Source organism: Magallana gigas, chromosome 5 (genome assembly GCF_963853765.1).
Source record: "Magallana gigas chromosome 5, xbMagGiga1.1, whole genome shotgun sequence".
Classification (NCBI taxonomy): Eukaryota; Metazoa; Mollusca; class Bivalvia; order Ostreida; family Ostreidae; genus Magallana; species Magallana gigas.
Window position 1 is genome coordinate 44,878,634 of NC_088857.1, and position 16,031 is coordinate 44,894,664.

Genomic DNA, 16,031 nt, shown 5'->3' on the forward strand with positions numbered 1-16,031 from the left:
AAAATTTCCCCGAGCCGTCCCTCGATGAGTACATTTTCCAGACGATAATAATCACCGTAAACAACCCCTAACGCGGGGAGTCAACAAAAAGTAGGGGGGAGTCGATTCCAACGCGTGAGGGAGTCGATTGTCTCCGCTTCGAAGGCCGAAGGAATTTAGGTCACCCCTTTTACACATAAGTACCAGCCATTTAACGTATATGAAGATGATTACCATAGTAATGAGAACTATATAGCTACTTGGAAGTTTGAACTTAGCCCATGTAAGTACTTATAGTCCGTGCTTTCCATGTAGCTTTACTAAAATGCAAAATCGCTCAATCAAGATAGAAAAAACGCACGCAATTTCAACATTTAAAGTACAAAAAGACATCAATGACCGATGTAAAAAAAATCAATATAGATGTTCAAATAATTTTTAAAAATTTGATCAGCTATGCAATGGTTTAAAAAGTAGTTCTTGAAAGTCAATTAAACGTTTTCGAATACGTTCAAACACGTGTGGTTCGTTTCAATGGGTCGCGTTACTGTAAAGAAATTGAAGAAAATACCTTTTAATAAATGTTTTCTCTTTTAATTCAATTAAATAAAAATGAAAACAAAAAACGAAATTGAATGGAAAACATAAGTAGTACATGTACCTGTCTTTATTGCTTAAATATCTGTGAATAAGTAAAACCATTTTATCTATTAGATGGAGTCGACTTTTATAGACCTCGTCTGAATGCTATTCACTATGGAAAAATGAGTTGAACATTTCCGATAGAGTGAATTGGATTTCATTTTTCTACTCCCCTATGCGGTCTGTTTTCCGAAAATCGACTCTCCCCTACGTTACCGTTACATCTGAACAGAAAATGTCTTGATTACTCATTTTCTCCTAAGGTTTGTTAAGATTTGATTATTGCACTTACAAGGTTAATCATTTGTTCGCCTGTTTCAACTGTCTGTATCCCAAAGTAAGTCGTATATTTTACAAATCATGCATATTTTGATCACCTGATCACCGTGAATTTGAAATCTGTCAAATAGTTTCGAAGTGTTTGAGACTACTAGACGCATAGAGCACTCGGACAAATGACCGACACAAAGTTTGACTATCGCTGTCTTCCGTGCGGTATATACTTTTTGGAATTACTTCTTATAAATACCTACAAAAGGCATGACCTAAATTCCTTCGGTCTTCGAAGCGAAGAAAATCGACTCCCCCATGCGTTGGAATCGACTCCCCCCTACTTTTTGTCGACTCCCCCGCGTTAGGGGTTGTTTACGGTAATAATGATATGCCCACGATAGTCGTTAATCATATAATATACAATGTACATTACTTACCCTGTTACTCGTTTTGTAAGCATTGCATATTCAGCCCTTGACTTTGAATCGATGAACGTAGATGAATCGCTACACTGTACATAGAAATGATGCCCATATCTTATATTTTCTGGTCATCACCTCTGATATAACATCAAAGCGGCACATCCTGAAAATAGCCTGTTTTCTTCTTTAATGTGTAGAAATTTGACGATCTATCGAAAACCGGAAGTGTTTTCTTGCAACATTCTAGGGAGATTTTTTTGGTTTAATTCATTAAAAATTCTTTAAACTACAATAATTATTTTAAAAACAATCAAATTGTTACATTTATAACCTCAATTAATACTTTTCCCTTAATTGGTGTTTTACGACATGTAAACCTCTTTATTCATATTATGCGCAACGCACTGCGCAGAAGGCGCGAAATTTTAAACCCGCTACTGACCTTAAATGTTCAAGGCGATCCCACCGCGACGTACGAAGATGATATTGCGTTGTTACGGCGCTGGAGGAGACTCTACTGAACTTTACCTTGGCGTTTTACATTATTAAAGTGAGGACGCAGCTCCGGTGTGACAGGGGTTTTACCTAAATGTAAAACTGCAAGGAAATAAACCATTAATCATAATGCATTATAGATAACATGTTGATAACTTACATTGATATAAAATAAATGCATATGAAAAGATAGACGAAGATATGGCGAACATACTAGCAATATCTATGAAAAGATAGACGAAAATATGGCGAACCTTCTAGCAATATCTATGAAAAGATAGACGAAGATATGGTGAACCTTCTAGCAATATCTACGTTGTTTTTGTTAGCACGGGTATGTACAAATCCTAAACATCTATTAAATGAGTAAGCTTTCTAACATTGCAAAGCATTGGATTTTTAATTCTAAAATGCAGTCTTCCATTCGCCTTCATACAATACAACATGAATGACGTTTATATAAGTTGATGGTATACATGTTTCACGTAATGACGTCATACATCCATATTAATATGCCAAAGGAACGCGATGAAGGCTAAGTCGGAAACAACTCATGGATTTGGCGGATATCGTGTCAATTCCCTGGTACGAATACGTGCACGTAATGTAAGGGGCCCTCCAATGAACACGACAGAGGAGTTTCCTGTCTGGTCATCAGTGAAAGGAAAATATACTCCCTGGATTGCTTATAGAGGTACATATATCAGAGAGAGAGAGAGAGAGAGAGAGAGAGAGAGAGAGAGAGAGAGAGAGAGAGAGATTTTCCACAAAAAATTTCATCGTTGGTACTTCGTTACATGTACACTTTTACATTACATTTAGACAAGGGGACAAACAAACAGTTTGAAAATACATTTTAAGCTATCAAAATTTCATTTGATTCCACGTAAACGGAACAAACACAAATCACCGTTTCTGTACTTTGCACCTTTTCCTGCCTTATTCTTATTGATCTATTCCGTCTTGAGTACAGATATAATAATCTTCGAGGAAATAAAACAGTAACCATGATGAAAAAAATATGTCTGATTAGTTTTGTTTTTTGAGCTTGTTAAAAATAAACTGTCTACCTAATTTTGGGTCAAGGTGAAATAAGTAGTTTAATATGATTTGTTAAGTTCAGAGTCAAATTGATTATGAAGAGTTGAAGGCAAATTGTAGCTACATTGTAGATATAAGATCGCTTAATTTATTGTTCAACTTTTTATTTACCATAGGCTGTTACCAGATTTCCACATTACCCACAAATCAGTCAACATGTAGTTTGATGGTTAACAATAATTCAGTGGGGGCCTGTTATTGGCAGTGTAAAATGAAAGCCCTGAAAAATAGTCTATGTGAAAACACAACAGGTATTCATTTTGGACTGCAGGTCAGTCTCGAATTTTTGTTGGCTCTAGTTGCAAAAGATATAATTAGAGTTGAAATTAATTTTCTGAATTCATTAATTTTATTTTATTTTATGAAAGTTTAATTTAAAAAAACCTACAATTTTCCGAACGAAATATTTTGAAATGACCAATTTATGAGGAATAATTTAAAGAAAGACATATTTTGCAAATCTTAATGCTGTAAGTGTGGACAATAATAAATAACTGAATAGTTTAAATGGTGTATCATTGTATACTGCAGATTCCTGATTAAGCGCGAGGAAATAATTTCCGCGTAAAATCGCGAGAAGCAACCCTCGAGGAATTTAAAATCTCGCTTTTATTTGTCAGACAGTTTTGAACTATAGAATATTATAACAAAGGAATGGTGATAGCGGTTTTATATTCTCGCGATTTGTTCAAAACAAAACAGCGGAATCGCGGAATTAAGTACTCGCGTATAACTAGTATAAGTAATCAGTAGTCAAACCGTTTTACAATCGTAAGATATTTTGTGAAACATACCTTTTGATACTGTTAATATTAAATATGTTTTTGTTCAGGAACCGATTGCTTTAATAGAATGTTGGTAAATTAGATATAATGTTAGTTAAAAAATAACAGTAGCATACGTGTGTGTATACAGATTACTCCTTTAGTGACACAATTCATGATACAGTGGTCACTAAATTGTAGAAGTCCCACTGTTTCTGCTATTGCAAAGGTCCAGCTCGTGGTAACCTCGACCAGAGTGACAAATGTAACATTACCTGCTCACCTTCTTCTTTTGAGGACGGTGAATGTGGCGGTCAGGGTCACTTCAGTGCTTACGAAGAATTCAAGTACACGTTTATGATTGATAAACCCTGTGATTTAGTAGATATTAATTCTAATATGTTTGTACATTAATTTTCCGACAACATATGTTTTGTGTTTGAATATTATCAATTAATTCCTTTCATGCCCTAGAACGCAGTATCCTTAATACATGCTTGTATAAATATATTGTACGTTGTATGTACAATTAATTATTTTGCCTCAATTTTATTATATTGATCCTAAAAAATTCACTCCGTGTCCCTATGTACCCTATTCGTGACATCAATATAATTGTTAATTTCGAAAATGATAGCTAATGCTAATAACTCTTTCTCAATCACGTGCTAGACAAATGCTAGTAAACCAAATCTACATCGATCTTATGAGTGAATTTAAAATGCTTACAAAATGCGTAGACACAGTAAATTTAAAACAAGTATTCCTTTTAAAGAAATGGTCGGCATGAAATACTATTGGTCAACTCTGTTAATATAATATACGCTACATGCAGTAAAATACATATATATATATATATATATATATATATATATAACACCGTTTTAATGATTTCCGAAACGGCAAGGCATGAATGAACTTTACACTTAGTAGGCGAATCATACTTCCGACTAATATTCTTACGCATATGTGAAAAAAGAGCGTGATTTGAATCATTATGTTATGTATGTAGCCCTATAAATGATTTATTTTCAGAGTAAAATGATTAGAGTAACGTTAATTATAGATTTAAATAAGGTTGTCATTGCAAAGTAAATAAGATAGTGTGCGTGCGCAAATAGTTAAATTTGCCGGATGCCTTATATGGACACAACTGTGATCGGCCGAAGCCGTTCACAAAATGCAACCGATGATAATGTATCTCTGAATCGGATGTATAACAAGCAACTTGTTCTTAATAAAAGTTTGATTTGTACAAATATTTGTATTGTAGACTTACCCACGGAAACAAAAATATTTCACAAATAACTGTTCGTGGAGTCGAATGCAACGGAAATGCTTTAGGATTATGTGGTACGTGAATACATGATTATATATTCAAGAGCATATAATGATTTTTAACCAAAAAACTAATTAAACGCTATTTTATTATTGAATTAAAACTATCGTTTTGTATAATGCGATGCAAATAATTTCCCAAAATTTCAAAGGGAATATGAATTTCATAAAGCAAGGACCACTAGAATTTTTATGTTTTACAATTTCGTATCATTATCCATCATATCTTAAGTTTTATTGGCATAGTTATAATATACCGGTAAATTTTTTTAATTCCTTTTCTTTTTTGACAGTGTCAGGTGATTCTGTTAATTCTAGTTCACTCTTCAATGGAACTTTTAACGCCTATTAGAATACCTGCAAACAGAATAACAAATTTATTACAGGAAACACTCACATTGTGTGTCAAAGTGAGTCTACATGGACTGGGATAAGGAAATACAATATAGGTATATCGTTTTATTGTCTCAGTAATTGGAGAATTCAGAGAAAAAAAAACATAATTCACATGAATTGTTCTTTTATCTGATAAAGAATGGTGAAGATAAATTAAGATAAATACTCTATTACCCAACAGTAGTGATGAATATTTGAAAACCTTTAAGAGAAACCAAGGCCAGGGACGTACATGTATATACTAGTATTAGTGAATCACCTTTTGTCCGTCGTGCGTCTGTCCGTCCGTCTGTAAACTTTTCACATTGTTAACTTCTTCTCTAAAACCACTTGGCCAATTTCAACCAAATTTGGCACAAAGCATCCCTACAGAAAGTTGATTATAAATTGCAGAAATGAAAGACTGATCTTTATTTAAAACGGAGAAAACATCGAAACTGTAGAAAAAGGGGGTGCATTTTAAAAAATCTTCTTCTCAAGAACTACAGAGTCAAATTCAACGTAATTTTCCATAAATAATCCTTATGGACAGGACAATATAAATTGCAAAAATTATCGGCGAATTCTGTTTCAAATGAGCAACTTACAAAAATAAAAATAAAGAGATAATGGCGGCCAATCAGTTTATAACTTCGGGTTCGCTATTCTATATCGAAAACAAAAGTTCTTTGTATAAAAAGCAGCCATGTTTGAATGTTGACGCATGACAAACGGTTCAAACTGACAAAGATGAATTTGCTTGTTGTGCAACAGTTTACGTGCGAAGGGATACTTGAAACATGCTAAATATATTTGTGCCAATTTTGTGAATTAAATTGAGGTTAAATCTTTCAATGCGTTGACATTTTCACTCGTGACTGTGGTTTTACGTTGTTTTGAATTTCGTTTAATATGCTTATTAACTTGAGGGAAAATATCGCCTGTATTTTGGAATTTTTACGTATCAAATCAAATATAGACTTCGGTATATCAGACATTTAATTGTTTACCTGCGCAAAATGAGAAAAATCTGATGCACTAACAACATATATTATAAATACTATACATTCAGTTAGTAATTCGGTACGATCTCTACGTTATGGTTGATTATAATGCAACGTGTTTTGTTAAGATGCTTTGCATTTACAGTCTAACGGAGATTGTTTTTGCTGCTAAAAATATATAGGTATATGTATAATATGAAAAATGAATTGTGCTCTTTCTTTGTTTTAGTGCATGTTTCGTCTGTTTCAGCTGTGTCAAGTTTCGAATTATAAGCAAGATACAGAGCTTTGCTCACAGAACTGAGGCCATGTATTTGTTCATTCTGAATTGGAAATGGCAAGTTTAAAAATCTTAAGTTGAATGTAATTAACTCTTGTGAACAAAAAATTGACTCAAACCAAGCTGAATTGTGAGTTAGGTATCTTGCTTAAAATTCTACGATTGACGCTGAAATTTTGATTTATCACTAGAAATGTCTCACTAAACGCTAAATACTTGCACAGAAAAATTAAAAGGATGATATGCTGTAACAACTTTTTGGTTTTGGGGCCCCCTCCTTATACGCTTAATCTACACCATCTTTTTTGGTTTTCAGACACAATTAAATAAAAACGACCTCTTTAAAACAGTTTAAAACATTGCTGTTACGGGGATAAATGTATTATCGGTATTCTTAAGAAAAAATTGAAGCGGAAAATCATCTTGATTTGTAGCCATTTGTGAACGTCGATTTTGAATAAAGATGAAAATAAAGGGTGGGGCCTTAGTAATATAGAGCGATATGCCTGTCAAAACATTGCAGTCTGAGGCTCATTGAGAGGGGACGGGGGGGGGGGGGGGGGGGGCTAGACCTTATTAGCAATCTTGACGAGCAAAAAAAAAATATTTTTAGTACGGCCAGCCCCCTCCACCCAGTTCTGACGCCTATGCATTGATTATACATGTAATAGCTCTTTAACATATCACATGACAAAATTTTCTTTCGAGTGTATTCATCGATCAAGTGAGTAAGGTTATAAAACGTCACACGAGTTCACGCCTGGTAAACAACAATCGTCTATAATGATGAAGACCAATTAAATTTTTGAATGTTTTTAATTTGAGCGCCTTGAGGTACTATTTTCTTCTTTCACATATAGGATTTTTTAAATGATTTTTTTAAATAAAATACAATAACTAGCTAGTACAATGTAGTTGAAGATGAATATGTAACTATAGATATGCATATTCTCATATATAATTTGATCGTTTTATAAAGTGAGGGGACAGAACTAAAATAAAGGGAATTGGAAGTTAACAGTGTACCCCTACCAAAAATTTAGTTATATATCCTGCATAGGATCTTGTTTTTGGTAAAAATGGTATTTCATAAGGGTTCAATGTCAAAGATTAAGTGTAGGAAAATAAGTGTAAAATTTGGATACAGTTTACTTTATGGTATTCTTTTTTGTTTTTCTACCAAGGGGCCATATGGCACAATATCCTTTTAACACCCATATCAAGCCATTGTTGCTCAGGTGAGCGATGTGGCCCCATGGGCCTCTTGTTTATGTTTAGAACGGTTAATATGGGTATTTTGAGTGCTTTATCAAAAGAAGAATGGGGAACAAGACAGCGCAAATGCCCATTTTGTTTAGTCATAATATACAATTTCAAATTTAAATTTTTTCTAACTAAATATTCTTAAAAATGTTATGATACAAGTTTACAAAAGCACAATTTCTAACTATATTCAGTTTTGAATATTTTTACAAACAATAAGAAAAAATGTTTGGTGGAAGCGAACCCACAGCCTAAACACCCTAGCTCTGTAATGTTACACAATGTCTGGTGCTCTAACCACTGAGCTATTTCAGTCACAAGAAACTCCATTGTTAAATGCTATATGCAACTTTAACCACCCATTTACGGACTTGTATTATTTTTCTAAAATGTTCAATTGTTGTGATACAAAGTGACATTTTTAAAGTATAGTGGGTCATCTCTCCACGTTTTCGTTGATTGAAATCGTTTTGATTTCCTTTAAACCTTATATAGACTATGACAAAAATATGGAGCTCAGACCCATTCTATAAAAGAAAAGGCATTGAAGTTCTAAAGATGATGCTATTTGGAGGTTTTGACACGCATACGCCAATTCAAATCAATTTATTCTAAATATTTAACATTTTTAAGGGTTATAAATCAATGTTATGGTAAATATACATTATTTTCAATAATTTAGAAAGAAATTATAAGATTTGTTGATATTTTAATTCTATAGTATCTAATTTATCCTTATATAGGCAGTTTACACGCCTTCTTCGCCGATCTTCAAATTTAAAAGTCAGAAACCAGAGTTATAAGCAAGATACAGAGTTTGAAGTTCTTTGTTTTGTAAACAAAGCTCGATCCTTGTTATTGTTTATATATGTGTTTTTTGTTATATGTTTCAATCAAATGTTGCTTTCTTTTATTGATAATATGTTTTATAAACACATTGAACAAGCTTGCCTTTTTTACGAGTTTTTTTAGTAAAAAATATGGCAATTCTATACTTTACATTATTTGTAAACAAAAATAAGACTCAAGCTTTGATTACACAACAGTTAATTCTTACCTGTGTATCTCTCTTATAACTTAAATTATAACATGAATATTTTGGTCAATCATTCAAATTGTGCAAGTGAATCATTTTATATCTAAAAATTAAAATAAAAAATTGTGATCTAAAATCGTGTCCAAGTCCCTTTAAACGACTTTAAAAGACTTTAAAAGGTAATAGCAGAGCTTTGTTTTTACATGTAAGCTACATGTACATTGAATAAAGAGTTCGTTTCCCCCACCCCTCTCTCTCTCTCTCTCTCTCTCTCTCTCTCTCTCTATCTCTCTCTCTCTCTCTCTGTACTTGTCAGTATCGATTGCAGTAATATCAGTAATATATCAATAGACACGGACAACTACGGGAACGGTACCACAGCTGTCAAGGCAGAGTCCCCCAGCCTCACACTGACTAAAGGTAACCGACCATTTATCCTAGGTACAATGTAGTACATGAAGTAATTTTATAAGTCAGGAATTGCGAATAGAGTATCATAAATTTGAAAATCAAAAATTAGTGAGATTTAAAAATGCATACAACTTATTGCTCATTAGTTCTGTTTCGAAATTAAACTTTTTTGAGTCGTAAATGATTTTTTAAATTTCCCCCAGATACTCTTGTGATTATACTAAGTGTCTCCGGGACCACCATAGCAGTATGCGTTTTTCTTCTGCTATACTATAGAGTGTTGCGTGAGAGGTAAATTTTACCGGAAATTTCATAATTTGTTTCTTTTTTAAAAGTATTGTCATTTACAGCAAATAATACAATTTATGTAAAGTGTCCGACGCGTTAATTTTTGTCAACTTAACAAGAGTAATGCCATCCATAAGATGTACGATGATAAGAAAGTTTATCTTTTGATTTACATATTGAATTTGTAGATTAAAAAAAGGTTCTAATATGTTTTTTTCAATGCAAGGTGTCGAAAGCCTGGAACATCACATGTACATCTCGACAATATTGGACAAATTACTCATTTAAATACCCAAGGACAATCAAGATCCAAGGCTGATTCTAAGGCGCAAAATAGGTACCAAACTATAGTACCTAATTGTGGAAACGACCATTGCTACGACCCTATTCACAAATCGGAACAAGAAAGCGGCCCAAAGTTTGTAATAGTTCAATGACACTTGCATTGGATTTGGTTTGTTCTGGGTATTTATAATAAGATAATTAGGAAACTATGACGTGAAACTTAAACTAAATTTTATATATACTTTTTGGTTTATTATAATCATGTAGTTTTCTGTTTTAAGTGTACTTGCAATGCTATGTAATGTGAAATATTTTTGTGAAAGTAATAAAATTATTTACAAGATATCAGATATTTGGATGTTATTTAAGGTGACGATATTATCATCAGAAAAACTGTAATTATCTACTATTCCTCCTGTGTGGGACATCTTTAAATACATCTTAAACTATTCAAGCAGGTATTTTCCCCCAATGTGATCTCATTTTCTTCACTTTTATTATTTCCTTGGTTTCTGGAGGAATCTATAGCTATATATTGTCTTACGTTTTTATATGTGACACTTACACTTTCATGGATCATGTACCATGAAATGGTTTGAGAGATAGATATTTATTGAATTTAAATTGAAATCTAAGTGACAATAAGGTACATGTAACTAGGTTAAAAGCAAATATTTTGAATTTAATAAAAGTAAGTGATAAATTGTTTAGATGAATTAGCACCAATGAAAGTATTCAAATAAGCAAAAGGAAATTATCATGGTGACAGAGTCAACAGAGATTTAACTAGGCAAATAGAAATGACACAAGTACTGGTGTGCAAATGGACACTTTTTCATTAAAAAGATAAAATAACTGTGGACAAGGGAATGAAAGAAAACTATTTATTAATGTTTAAACAAATATAGATATGCAAATTTACATCACAAGTTTAGATAAGATTTTTGTTTTGTTCTATGAAATGTATTTTGTTAAGGGAGCAAATAAGGATCTTATGACACAAAAGATGACCACCCTAATCTTGACCATTGTGCTTTTTATTTGCAACATGACGGGTAAGTATAAAATACAATACATCTTATATCTCTTGCTCTGTAAAATTAATAATTTTTAAAGACGATTAAATGATATTAAGCATCATGTTAAGATTACGGTTTTGCATGAAGGTTGGCGGAATAACACAATTCAGTCATAGTTAGGTATAAGGAATAAGGAATCATTCTTTGAGTATTATGAGGTGATAATTTTGGTCGGGGCGTGATCAAATCCAATAAAGCCCGAAGGGCTTTAAGATGGATTTGATCACGCCGAAATTATCACCTCATAATATTCAAAGAATGATTTCTTATTACTTATATTTATATAAGTTTAAACCATCTTACGATTAAATATTTAAATATAAATAAGCGAAACCCGCTGGTGCCTCATTTTGGCTTTATGAGTTATATTGTACAAAATCGATACGTAGTGTTATCACAGGCAAAGACACAGGATAATGTAAATATATGTGCTATAAAATACAGGTAAAATTGAATGCCAAGGAAATATCAAAGCATTCAATTCGATGGAAATGTCAGAAAAATCAAGTAAACCTTGCGATATGCTCAGCAAACAGGACAATATACGAAATCCCCGCCATATGACAAAGGTACAGCTACCAGCCCAGTCATTAACGACAGGAAACTACACACCTTGGATTGCTTATAGAGGTATCTGCGAACATGAGAAAGACTGAAATAGAGAGGAGAAAGCTTTGTATTTTTGTAATGAAAAAATGTAAACGTATTACAATGTGCTGGTATGTGGTAATAGTTAATGCTTTTAATGCCACAATGTTGTTGTTTTTTTTACTCCTGTCAATCAATTAACAGTGGTTTTGTTCTTCATGTGATTTACAAATGTAAATATTATATGGTGTACTTTACTTTAATTTTTTTAGGCTTCAATATTACATTATATATTATATCAGATTAAATATGTTTATAACTTTTGCTATTACTGTAACAGGTTGTTATCAGATTTCGACATTACCAAAAACAACAAATGAACTGCTTATAAACAACAACACGGTGGGAAATTGTTATCGGGAATGTAAAATGAAAGTCTTGAAAAATAATTCATGTGGGAATATCACAGATGTTCTGTTTGGATTACAAGTAGGTGTTGAAGTATTTTATTTTTATTAAAACATTCGTATTAGTATTACATGTTATAAATATATACCGGTATTTTTTTTTCTTAAATACAAACAAGTCATACATCTGATTCGATTATTCGAATTTCACAGTTCAAGACTCTTGTTTTCATTTTGTTTTTTTTCTCTTATAAAATACACATAACTTTTTTCAAAGTACAGTTATATTCACTCTCGGGCAAAATTTTCAAGAATTTTTTTTTTACACGCCCCCTTTCTTTTCCGAAGATATTTACACAAATGAACATATTAACATGGATTTATATTGGAAAATCTTCGCACAATTTTCTTAACATTATCATCTGGATAATTTAATGTCGTTTGCAATGACAAATCTCGGCAGACATTTATATTTTTAGCTATGTATTGAACCCTGGAGCGATAGAGGGGGTGTTTCAATGAGAATTTCTGGATTTTTTTCATTTCAGTGAGAAAATGTAGATTGAACACAAATCTATTTACTTATACATGTATGAATATCAAAATACAGATATACGAAATCTTACGTGAAATCATGGAGATGCACTCAATAAAGTAATCTCTATCAGAACAGCCCATACTGTATGACGTCATCTTGCTTTGGTTCATTTTCAAACACATTACATGTACTGTATTATTATTTAATTTATAATGTTTATGCTATAACTATATTCACTTAATTTTAGTATGTAGAACTAAATTCATTTGTAGAAGTCCATCTGTTTCTGTTTTTGCAACGCACCAGTTCCTAGTGACCTTGACCATAGTATCAGATGTAACATGTCCTGTTCACCTTCTTCTTTCGAGGACGGTGAATGTGGCGGTCAGGGTCACTTCAGTGCTTACGAAGAATGCAAGTATTGAATTTCTTAGAATATTTAATTTACCTTCGTAAAATGCAAGTCTTGTTGCTATTGCTTTCTTCAAAGCAGTATTTTTTCTATTAATCTTACATGTACTATGTATAAAGCTATCTGAATAGTGACAATGTTAAGCTACATGTAAGACATACATGTACGCTCAATTTCTGATAAAAGTTCTATCTGTGACACACCTAGATGCATGTAAAGAAAAACAAGGAAGTTTCCTGTGTTGTGTTGAGCACTGCACAAAACGTAAAGATCGGAAGTCCTTGCAGTGATAGATGTTTCTGCAAAGTTAAAAAATTACATACGAGTTGTACTTAAAGACATTTAACTGTAAACATATTTTCGATTTGATCAATTACGACTGGTTAAATCACTCTCAAATGAGATGAAAAATTTGAACAATAAACAATTTGGTGAATAGATCTAAAAACCCATTTAAAATTTTGGTCTTCCATTGCAGATAACCCTCATGGAGGACCATTAGCAGGATTGTGTTTGATTTGTTCGAAAAGCAGTTCTAATACTATAACAATTGGCGACACCGAATGTGATACAAATGCAACAGGAGTTTGTGGTACTACAAATGTTTTCTGAATTACCATCAATTTATTTCTGGTTTTTTTAATAGGTAAAGACTTCGGACAGAACGAAATTATTAAAAACAATATCCATAAAACTGCAAGAAAATCAATATTTCATTTCATTGAAACTTATATTTGAATTGATATGATTTTTAAAAGTAACTTCAGTCCTGTTCAAAGTAAAACAATTTTTATGGTTTCAAAGTTTAATAATCTTTATTATTCCGGATTAGTGTCCGACGATTCTTTGAACTCTACTACACATTTTAACGGCACAATGAATTCTTACTGGAGTAACTGCAAAACGATGAGCAGATACATAACGGGAAACACGGACATAGTATGTCAGAAAACGCCCACGTGGACTGGGATTAGAAAGTATAAAATTGGTACAAATAAAGTGTTTGTGCGTTTATACGATGTAAACTTTCTTTTAATAATTATAGCTGGACGCATTTTTTTAAACTATAGGTTATAGTAATTTATTTTCATTTTTAAGGAAAAATACACCTTATATATATTTATAAAAATAATTCTTTGGAATAGAACTAATGCACTATAGATGAAAATTTTAACGAAATATCGATTAATGATGGTATGCTGGTACAATAGGTTCCTTATATATTAGAGGGTCAGAAGGGAATATCACCTAAAACGAACAATCAATAGATGATAAAATCAAATTCCATTAAACTTTACTACCTGATCTAGTATATATTTTTCATTAATTCCTTTATCAGATTGCGTCATTAAAACATGCATACATTTAAACAATATTTCATTACCATCAGAGACTGACAGCTATCAGATAACTACTTCATCAGCTACAGTTGGACCCAGCTATACACCAAGCAACAGTAATACAACATGTCTTTAAATATATGAGTTAAAACGTTAATTAACTAACATATTAAAATCATAGATAACATACAGTAAAGCTTTTTTGGCATAACTGTGCAGTCATGTGCTTTTATCTAGTTAATCGAGTTAAGCAATCATCTATGTCAACTGTACATTTTTCAGATATTCTTGTGGCCACAGTTGGACTACTCTTTACTATCATCATAGTGTTTTCTATCGGTGGTTTGGTCTGGTATTTTCGAAAAAGGTATACTATACACTATACAATATCGTATAGTAAATATCACGTATAATTTGACAGTTTGCAAAGGTTTGCTAAAAGGTTTGGCAGAATTTTTTTTGTGGACAGACATAAATTCAAGAGACTGCAAATCAGTATATAACAAACTGAAATGTTAATCAAGCTATCATAATTTAAGCGGGCTTTTAAATTCAATGAACTGTTGTATAGTAAATCACCATTAACGTTATTAAAAGCCCGTTGTGTAGTACTAGTCAACGTTATTTTATCTTTTGATATTGATTTAAGAAACTGGATGCCTGTGCTTATTTTAAACAATATTAATCTCCTTGAGATCTATGTATATTAAATTATTTTCAAAGGGAAATATTCAATTTTTAACCCTGAAATATTTTCTTCGCTAAATATCTACATGTATCTAGATTACGGCTAAAATTATGAAATATATATAATCTCAAAAAGTTAAGTTTTGAAAGTATACTAAAGTATATTATATAAGTAAATTGTTGAGCATCCAGGCTCCTCAACTGCATGTCTAAACATGTCATTTCGTACAACTAGCTTGCATCATCCAATGAGGCATTACCTGCATTACGTAGTTGTTGAAATGTCTTAAAACGTTTCGCCTTGTTCTTATATCTTATAAATACAGCCTATCGCACACTTGTAGACGTGTTCAAAAGCCACAAAACTGCATAACAACAGTCAATAACATTACCTATGACGACGTCATAACAAGGCCTGAATCTGACCGGAAGCAGAATAGCGCCACTTGCAGTAGCCAAACAAAATTATATGAAGACCAAAAACGTTTATCGTCGAAAACAGAAGATATATATGTACAGAAGGATGATGGGCAATATGATTGTTTACATTCAAGTCGGCAGAAACAAGTGTCGTTCATAGAAGGAGATAGATATGGAGATTCTTCCAGTTTGGATGAATCCTATTCGACGTCAGGACAAGCTAGGAAGTCCTCTCTAAATCTTGATGATCCATACAACAGCATTGTGTTACCGGGATACCACGGGAATAGTTGTTTATTAACAGAAAATCCTAACTACGATCACATTTACCAGCCAGAGCGAGAAACCGATTGCTACATCTATAAATGTACTAATGTAAACATTCCATAATTACATGCATCTAGGATTACTTATTAAGCATAAATCTATTTATTTGTTGTAATTGTAAAATGATGAGTTAAATACTTTTTTTCTCATTTGCTATTTTCTTCGCCCCAGCTGACCCTCTTTCCTGATTTAGTTTGCAAAAATTGACAATTTGATTATTGTTCAGCCCACTAATTAACTGCATAAATACTAGCATATATGTTTTTAACCTTACCAA

At 32.4% G+C, this 16,031-nt stretch overlaps 3 long non-coding RNA genes and 1 other non-coding gene across 4 annotated transcripts; all 4 read left to right on the forward strand.

Annotated features, from left to right (window-relative positions):
- Positions 1 to 2,323: 2,323 nt before the first annotated feature.
- Positions 2,324 to 4,013, forward strand: LOC109620514 (uncharacterized). The gene is made up of 3 exons (XR_010713760.1): positions 2,324 to 2,505; positions 3,029 to 3,183; positions 3,878 to 4,013. It is a non-coding gene; the product is annotated as an uncharacterized lncRNA (long non-coding RNA).
- A 951-nt stretch (positions 4,014 to 4,964) lies between these two features.
- LOC105323974 (uncharacterized) lies at positions 4,965 to 9,676 on the forward strand. The gene is made up of 4 exons (XR_010713761.1): positions 4,965 to 5,029; positions 5,308 to 5,463; positions 9,324 to 9,392; positions 9,587 to 9,676. It is a non-coding gene; the product is annotated as an uncharacterized lncRNA (long non-coding RNA).
- Positions 9,677 to 10,921: 1,245 nt separating this feature from the next.
- LOC117687607 (uncharacterized) lies at positions 10,922 to 12,976 on the forward strand. The gene is made up of 4 exons (XR_010713833.1): positions 10,922 to 11,011; positions 11,480 to 11,665; positions 11,964 to 12,112; positions 12,841 to 12,976. It is a non-coding gene; the product is annotated as an uncharacterized lncRNA (long non-coding RNA).
- Positions 12,977 to 13,455: 479 nt separating this feature from the next.
- LOC105319232 (uncharacterized) lies at positions 13,456 to 14,854 on the forward strand. Its single transcript, XR_010713834.1, has 4 exons — positions 13,456 to 13,572; positions 13,813 to 13,968; positions 14,371 to 14,436; positions 14,603 to 14,854. It is a non-coding gene; the product is annotated as an uncharacterized protein (transcript).
- The last annotated feature ends 1,177 nt before the right edge of the window (positions 14,855 to 16,031 follow it).